This window comes from Pogona vitticeps, chromosome 11 (genome assembly GCF_051106095.1).
Source record: "Pogona vitticeps strain Pit_001003342236 chromosome 11, PviZW2.1, whole genome shotgun sequence".
Taxonomy (NCBI): domain Eukaryota; kingdom Metazoa; phylum Chordata; class Lepidosauria; order Squamata; family Agamidae; genus Pogona; species Pogona vitticeps.
This window is the reverse complement of record NC_135793.1, coordinates 24,934,138-24,940,653: the sequence shown is the minus strand read 5'-3', so window position 1 is coordinate 24,940,653 and position 6,516 is coordinate 24,934,138.

Genomic DNA, 6,516 nt, shown 5'->3' with positions numbered 1-6,516 from the left:
CCCAGAGAAGCCAGGCTGGTGCACATCTCCCAAACTGCAGCTTGACTGTCAAACTCCCTCCCAAGGGACATCAGGCTGGCTTCATCTCTTCAGCCAAGGCTGTTCTGCAAGGCCTTTAGAATATTAAACTGGTTTCGAAGCCAGCTTTTAGAGATTTCTGATCCGTGTTTAGAGGACACTGAGTTTTAAAATGGATTTCTTAATTGCTGGTTATCAAGACGTGGTTTCCTCTGTTGTTGCTGTGTCTTGTTTTCAGGGCCCTCCTGGTAAACAATTACAGTACTTTAAATTAGTAAATAAACTTCAGGTGAATAATTATGTACACATACAGATGTACGCATATGTGGTGCAGTACCTACTACAGGATTACACTGCGGTTATATATTTTTTTAAAAGGGGAAGGATTTAAATTCCCACCACACCCTCCGCTGCTCTTTAGCTGTTTCCCTTTTCAGTGTTTACCGTTTTGGGTTTGCACATCAGAACCTAAGGAAGAAGGAAAGAAAGAAAGGCAGGCGGCCGCACAAGGTAAACTCATAACATGACAGCACCTATTTTAACTCTAATAAGCCGGGAGAAGACTCGCCACAAACTGGCTGTGTTGCCAAGTAAATACAAATTATCTAGGAGGAGTCGTTTGACTCATTAAGCCCAGGTCTACCTAAAGAAAGAAGTCAGAAAAACCTGGCCGTCCAGGTTAACACTGGAGACGTCACGCTGGCCAAGGGCTGTTCAAGCAGGCTTGGGAGAAAGAGGTGCCACGGGACTTACCCAAAGTCATTCTCTGACCGTTGGCCAGCGGAAGTCCCTGCGTTGCCCATAAACAAATTCTAAAAAGCTATCCTGGAGTGACGGGCTCATCAGGTGCCCCTTGAAAAAGTCACACCCCCAAAAACGTGGGCCCGATTTTAAGAGAGCAGGCCTTATCTCCGGACATGATGTCTGTTAGAGAAGGTGTAGGGAGGGAAGGAAGTATGATGTGAAGCCCTCATAGGCAGAGCTGGTTTGCGACCTTTAGAGACCTTATGCTCTGAAAAGATGGTGGGGACCCTTGGAATATATCACATGGCGGCTTTAAAACACCCATATAACACCTTATATGCATGAAAACACGTTAATCTAATGGTATTGCCTGTGGCCCCAAAAGGTCACATGTCGTATACAAAAATCATACATACAATCAAATTTTACCGGCTTCCAGCCAACTCTTGTGCTTTCACCCTTTGCGTAATGTAGACAGATTTTGTCAGAATCTGTAAACTGAATAGCTCAAACAAGAGCTTCAAACCCCTTTTGGGGGCATTTTCAACACTGGGTGTTATTTCTTTGGCTTGCACCTGTAGTGTAGAGGCCATGCAGCTTTTCTCTATCCTTATCCCCACCCAACCTCCCAAAACACAGAAGTAAAAAAAAAAACCTGTCAAATGATGATGATGATGATGGTGACTGATCATTTCACTCAAAACATGAACTTTCTTGCTAGGTGAGTCTTGACACATTTTCATTTTTGCTGGTTCATTGTGCTCAATGGCTTAGGAAGGGAGGTGGTTTTCCTGGGGCTCTTGAGCGAAGGAGGGAGGGAGGTTGGGAGCCAAGAAGGAGGGAGGGAGATGGCTTGTTAAGGAGGGGGCACCATTTGCACCATGGCCCCTGGTAATTCCAGCGCTGGGGGGGGGACTCTCTGTGGTGCCGCCTTCCCTTGTTGATTCCCTAAGCATGTGCTTATTTTGCTTAATGGTTAATCCAGGGTTGCTTGTAGCCTGCAGGATGTTTTGGCATGTGATGGAGAAGGAAGGTTATGTAGACGGTTAAACGGAACTCCTCGGGCAGTAGGTTTCATCCAGCGCAGACCCCAGAATTCCCAGAAGCTGCAAAGCTAGACAGGTTGGCTCTTAGCCAAGAGAAGTGCCCGCACGGAGCTTAGAAACCGTTTGCTTTCTCTTTAAGGGCAGGCTTCAAGGCTTTTGCTCTTGTTGGGAACTTATAGTCATATATCCTTTATACATCAGATCGCCTTTCCACAAAAAGGTGTTGGCCATTATCCTTTCAGCATTCCTACAAGGATCGCATCACTTGTCATGGCTAATTGCAGCTAATTGGTGAGGTCCTGGGGTGTATCTTGGGGACTCATGCCCCAATACCCAGCTGAGATGCACTCAAGCGCCTTGCCAATTAGCCAAAGTTAGCTAATTTTGCTAACTTTGGCTGGAGAGAGAGAAATTCAGATGACACCACTTTAGTGGGAACGATAGTGGCAATCTAAGGAGCCAGTGAGCCCCAGAGAGAGAGAGAGAGAGAGAGAGAGAGAGAGAATTATTTTCTTACATTTGCCCTGGATCTGTTACCTGCAATTCCCTTGGGGAGACCCTGGCTTCCTGTGGCGCACAAGAGAGGCTGAACCCAAAAGCCGGACACCCTCTAGACCTTTTCTCCATAACACGAATGACTTTCTCTAATAAGGCCCCGAACACTTCAGCCTCCCCCCCCCCCCGGGGAAATACTCAACTCCAGTAATGGGGAATGGCTCTCGGAATACATTGGTTCCTTCCGAGTGGCCCAAAGGAATGCAAAGTGCAGGATTTCTGGCCGGCCTCTTTGGAAGGCGCTGAGCCCAGGCTGAGAACTGGTTGCTTAGCCCTTGATGTTTCCAGGGACCATCGCCAAAGGGCCGGGCGAAAAGCTACGGCTTTTCCAAATGGCCGCAGAAACGCCCCTTGCAGGGTTGTCTGTTTGGTGGCCAGAAATGACCCATCAAGGGATAACTCAGGAAGCGTCAGAAGCCCAGAGAGAGAGAATCCCAGGTCTGAATGCAAAAGGTCTCTGGTCCAAGGGAGACAAAGCTGACACCGTCGGGCTCATGAGCCAGCAGCCGGACTCAGCGTGAAGATGCTTTCCAATGAAGGGAGAAGCTTGCAATTAGCTATCATTCCATTTTCCTATGTTTCTATATGGAGATATAAACTATGTTCCATTAGGGTTGTACCTTACTTAACAAGAGGTAAGTGCAGTCCCAGAAGAAGGGAAACGGTGGCTAAAGGCGACTGATGCTGGTGGCACAAAGCACTGGCCAAGCTCTGCCAGACGGAGCATCCGTCCGCACTCCAGTTGGCTGAGGTAGGTACGTGGTGGGAGAGCATGGTCTCATTCTTTGCCTCAGGCAGCAAAATGTCATGGGCTGGCCCTTTGTTTGAGGCCTGAAACCCCTGCTCATGTTCATGGCCCACCCTTTGGAAGACAGACAGGTTGGCCATTTTGAGATCATCCCTAGGCGTACAAGAAAGGTTCCCTCCAGGCTTAAATGCATTCCTAAGGTTAACTGGGAATGGGCCAAGGTTATTCAGGGGCTATTCTCCACCTCGGTCCTCCGGGTCCCTCTTTCCGAAGGCAGCCAAGCAAATGCAAAGTGTGGACAGTGCCTTTATAAAAAAACCTGTTGTGCAGCTACGCTGGGGAGGATTCTGTTCTGTTCTGACTGCCCTGCCGAAGGTGGGATCTGGCAGGGCTGGGAAGGGCTACAGAAGGAGGACCACCCAGATGATCTAAGGGGGTGGAGGCAACTCTCTTAAGGAAACGCTCACCATGTTTGGGGACATTTTAGCTTTTGGAAAGGGTGGGCAAGAAGCAACAGGTGTTTTTATTTCTGCAAGGTATGGAGTAAATGCATAGGGAGAACAGAACCCAGTGGGGTTCCGGGTTGCAGGAAAACAAGAATTTGTGTTTTATGATGCTTCACTGTCTACCGTTTCTGGGCACTGCTCAAAATGCTGGCTGTGAGTCATAAAATGGGTGCAAGGAGTTCCAGAGGACCCCATTTCGCCTCCAGCGGAGGTGTTTCCCTCCCTGTCACAGATGATTTTGGTGAGGACACAAGACAGGACCTTTTCAGTGGCTGCTTCTAGGCTGTGGAACTCTTTGCTACCAGAAACCAAGCTGGCTCCCTCCTGGTTCTCCTTCCAGAAGCTGGTAATGACCTTTCTCTTCAGGCAGAAAGAAGCCTCATGGAGCAATGATCAACTGGCAGGACTGCAGCCAAAACTCTGCTCACAATCTGGGTTCAATACCAGGTTCACTCAGCCCTCTATCCTTCCAAGGTTGGCGAACTGAGTACCCAGCCAATGCGTAGCCTGAATAATTAACTCATAAACCACCCAGAGAGTGCTAAGCAGCACACTGAGCTTCTTCTTTTTTGCAGGTCTTTAGCCATTGAACAGGCAACTCAGAAAGAAGCTTTTAATAGGGATGCTCAGCTTTTTTACCTTTGCGTCTCCCCACCCCCACCTCCGAGATATGAGAAGCTTCTGCTGCAAACTCAGAGGTTTATGAACAGTTAAGGAAACTTCTCTTCTCATGACAGACTGAGTGTAATGTCCGGCCCTGCCTTCAGCAATACTGAACCTGGACACACTCTTATTGCACGGGGCTTGGGTGATGATGACTGTAACTACCCTGAAGTCTCATTTCCCTTTCCAGAAATGACCCGTTATGACAAGGTGCCTTGCAGAAGAGACATTGGCTCGGGGTGCATTCATATTTTGATTGCAGGGGAGGAAGGCGCATGGAAAGAGAGAGTTGTGGCAAGCTTGGGTTTTCCTTCCAGGAGGCCCTCTTGTCCGTCCTCTTGCAAAGAATCAGCTGACTCTGAAGCAAAGCTCTGGAGATGCTGCAGAGGACACGAGGGACACTCTCATTTCTGTATCACCCCTCACAGCCGCCTACACTTCCTGGTTTCTGGAATCGAACCCAGATCTCTTAGACGCACATGATGTGGCAAACATTTCATTAGAACAATGCGGTCTTACTTCATTGTGGTTATTTGGCCATGCACTGGTACCTTCGCTGGCATTCGACCCAACATATAAAAGGCTTTTATATTTTCACTTTATTGACGTCATCAGATTTGTTTGCAGGTTTGCTGGCCTATGTTTTGGTCAGGCCTGCAATGCCATTAAATAGATTTTTAACACCAGGTAGGCGCAGATTAAAATGTGCAAAAACGGTGATCACGTGACCTTTGGGTTGGCTTCTTGCGAAGGCAGGAGAACGCAGGCTGAATTTTGGAAATGTGATGGAGCATAAATGTCCGCTTTGTACAAGATAAAGCCGTTCTTATTCTGTGTTATAGAGTTAATGATGTGCGAGCAGAAATGACAAGGAATGAGAAGGACCTGGCTGGATAGCTCAGGGAATTAGCTATCTGCTTGCAGAGCCAAAGGCTGGGAATTCGATTCCCCACTGGGTCTCCTGCCAATTTCAGCCAGCCTGGGTGGCCTTGGGCCAGCTGCACAATCCCAGGGATACCCCCAGAAGAAGGGAAGGGTCAACTACTTCCATGTATTCTCAAGCTAGAAAACCCCGAAAAGGGTCACCATAAGTCAAAATTAGATGGCTGGATAGCTTAGTGGTTTAGGTATCTGACTATGGAGCAAATGGTTGGGAGTTCGGTCCCCCTCTGTGCATACTTAGATGAACAACTAGCCTGGGTGGCCTTGGACCAGCTGCACCATCCCAGGGATGCCCCCAGAAGATAGGAATGTCAAACCACTTCTGAGTATTTTCTATCTGGAAGAACCTGAAAAGGGTCTCCATAAGTCAGAATTCAATTGACGGCACCTGATTATTAGTAGCATTATTCAAAAATGCCAAACACAGTCCATCAAAATTATAAAAGCATTGACTGGTGTTATGTAACAGATACAAATTTTAACCTAAAACCTAAGTATCTGTTCAATAGCTGTGCCGTATTCATGCCATTCCTAATACAGTATTGTAATCTTTTTTACAGCTCCGATGATGTTATTTCAGAAATCTGCAACTATTATTGTTATTGGTATTATTATAAACGACAGGGCAGAGAGGGAGAGAAAGAGAAAGACTTTCAGTCTTGGAGGTTTCCAAAACTCTTCCCACCCAGCCAGCCCCATCCTCACCTAAAAACTGGCTAGTGTGTTTTGAAGACCAATATGGACAGAAATGGGCAGGATGGTGAGTAAGTTCACGGAGGGATGAAGACAGAGATGAGAGCATTGATGATGAAACTGTTAAAAGGAGAAGGGACAGGAGGGAGGGGATGAATGGACAAGGGTGTGGAGGGAAGTTGCCCTGGACTTGATCCCCCATCACTGCCAGCTGGCCCACATTAAGTGTAGACTCCACTCCGTCCATGAAAGTGGTGTACAGAGAAGCTTCACCCCTCTTAGTGTGTGTGTGTGAGAAGGTCCAGACTTAATTGTTGAAAAAAGTGGGGACAGGTGGGAAAAAAGACGGAAGAGCTGGTGGGAAGGACTGGTGGAAAAGAGGGGAGGGGGGATTAAGGGGACCCTCTGGAATTCTTTTGGACTGCAAATCCCAAAATCCCCATCCCAGCTGGCCTGAGTTATTTGGGGAGCACAAGTCCCATACTGTGAATTTTCTGGGCTCTGGGTGGAAGGAAGGATGTTGTAGCTGAAATGTGGTCCAAAACGTTTCTGAATTTCGGATTCATTCCAGGAAGAGAGGAAGGAAGGATGCTTTGGGGGT